Genomic DNA, 2500 nt, shown 5'->3' on the forward strand with positions numbered 1-2500 from the left:
GCCTGAAATGCAAGATAACTTTCATGCTTCGCCGTCCCGATTGCTTGTCCCTCTGCTGTTCCGTTGACCTCGCCGGTCGTGTTGCAGCGCCGGGGCCACGTAGGCCAAGTGTGGGAGTGCCTGGCATGCTGCGGTTGACGGCGAGATTCATGGCGTACTGTGAGACTGGCGGGACAGCCACCTCTGTCTTTCTTTGTTTTGCGGCAGTGCGCAGTGTCGTCGCCGCCGTCCCACGCCACGGCCGTCGCGTGAGGAGTACGAAACGGCTTGACGGAGCGGAGCTTCTCGAGTCCTGTCTGAGGGACGGGGAGCTCCTCCGTTTAACGAGCGTGAAGAAATGGTGTGTGTATGGGTGGATGGGGGGTGGGGGGGCAGAGAAGGCTTGGATTTTGGTCTTTTTATCTTTTTTTAAGTATTTGTTGTTAAGAGGGAGGGGAGAAAGAGGGGGGAGGGGGATAAAGACAGCTATCCGTTGTAAAAGAGATGGTGGAGGAAAAAGAAAGAAAAAGTGTAAATGATCGCAGTGTTGCCATATTGCAGAGAGGGACGAGGGCAAAAACATCTGCGTGTGGCATTGGGAGTATTTCCGCGTTCCGCTATACATCTCCATCTCTTTTTTATGCCCAAGTTTTTATCCAGATTATTCGTGTCCTTATTAATAGCAAGCTCGAAGGAGCCTCAGCGGTTAGCGTTCGGGTCCGCCACAGATAGACTGACTCTCGAGAATCATTTGGTTTGGCAGTTTTTCTCTTCCTGCAGATGACGCTTCCTATTTTTGTAGCAGTAAGAAGCATAAGACAGACGGGTTTCTTTGTAGATCCTCGAGCGAATATTTATGAGTTGCCATTGTTTATAGAGTCGGGCATATCAACAGACCCCTTGCAGTAGCGGAGAGCAAGATGCTCCATAAAGTTAGACGCTGGGCTGGCGTAGCATTAGCGAGCAAGTGGTGACGATGGATAGAGAAGGTAGAAGGACTGCCCCGCACCAAGGGTGGGATGGATAGGGGTAGGGTCCGAAAGAAGGGCGAGGGGGGAGGAGGAGGGAAAAGTAAGACAGGAGAAGGAAGGGGAGGGGGGCAGGTCCCAGACACCAACAGATCTATGTAGTGGAGGCACTAATATATTGCCCGCCAGAATTAATGGTCTTAGGGAGCTCCCTGGACCTACCACTGACCGTCTCCCCTCCCCCGCTCCTCCGTCCCCTCCCCCTCCTTCTCCCTCTCCCACTCCCTTTTCCTTCCCCCCCCTCCCTCTCCCTCGCCTCCGCTCCCCGTCTTCTTCCCTGTCCTCTATCTCCCCTCTTCCCTCCCCTCTCCCCCTTAGTCTCCATCGGCACCCTCCCTTTTACCTCAGGAAGAGCTTCAAGTCAGGATGTCTTTATTCAAGTCGAGATCGTGGAACTTCTTCTTGGTTTGTGTTTTCTTTCAGTCAAATAAAGGTCGATTTATTTCACGTGTGTTTATTTGAGGTGGAAATGCTGTCGACTGGATCTCGTGAAATTTTCGGTGTGCTGGTTGTGATTGTTGATTATAATTTTGTTGTTGATATGATCAGTGTTAGTTCTTTGGATTTCTTAGGGAATAGCTCAGTTTAAACGACAGTATAGCATCATTAATGGTAACAATGGTAGAACCAATTACATTATTCCTTCTCCTCTCGATAAACTTTTCATCAAGAAGTAATGGGAAAGGATGACATGTTCTGATGCCATATTATGGATTCTCAGTACTCAATATCCCTGGCAGATACCTTCCTCACATATTAATATCTGGAAGTAAAGTATCGTGACTTACATGCCGTAGCCTTTTCCCAGAGTCTGCTTGAACCATGGCCTTGCCTAGCCTCTGTCCGAAACCGTAGCTTCAACATCCGTAAGAATTTTTGGGGGAGAGTCCAAAATGCAGCAGCCATTGTTGAGTCAGAAATGCTCGGTGCTGATTAAGAAAAGTTTTCGGCTGAGAATTCCGCTAGAAGTTTATTGTTTGATTTTCTTTTGTTTATCTATATAGATGTCGTTTGTTTACCTTTTTTTTATTTCTCTTGTATCTTATGCCTACACTCGGAAGACAATGCAGTATACGAGTCATTTATTTTACATACCGGAGGGAGGGAGGGAGAGAGAGAGAGAGAGAGAGAGAGAGAGAGAGAGAGAGAGAGAGAGAGAGAGAGAGAGAGAGAGAGAGAGAGAGAGAGAGAGAGAGAGGTGAGGAAGAGAAAGGGAAGGGAAGGGGAAGGGAGAAGGAAAATGAGAGTGAACGAGGGATAGGGAGAGAGAGAGAGAGAGAAGAGAGAGAGAGAGAGAGAGAGAGAGAGAGAGAGAGAGAGAGAGAGAGAGAGAGAGAGAGAGAGAGAGAGAGAGAGAGAGAGAGAGAGAGAGAGAGATTCAGAGTGAACGTTTGTGTTGAGCATTCTTGTCTACATATTCAAAGCTCCATCATTCAGCTAATGGGATTAATTTTAGATGCTTAAGCTCGGGTACAGGCGGGCATGCGAGGAGG

The 2500-nt window shown here is 48.4% G+C and overlaps 1 protein-coding gene across 1 annotated transcript in view; it reads left to right on the forward strand.

Annotated features, from left to right (window-relative positions):
• Positions 1-2500, forward strand: part of LOC147472400 (uncharacterized) — a 458727-nt gene that overhangs the window by 376579 nt on the left and 79648 nt on the right. The window lies entirely within an intron of this gene.

The sequence above is a fragment of the Penaeus japonicus genome, unplaced genomic scaffold (genome assembly GCF_977035675.1).
Source record: "Penaeus japonicus unplaced genomic scaffold, GWHDUDI00000001_assembly GWHDUDI00000002, whole genome shotgun sequence".
In the NCBI taxonomy this organism is placed as follows: Eukaryota; Metazoa; Arthropoda; class Malacostraca; order Decapoda; family Penaeidae; genus Penaeus; species Penaeus japonicus.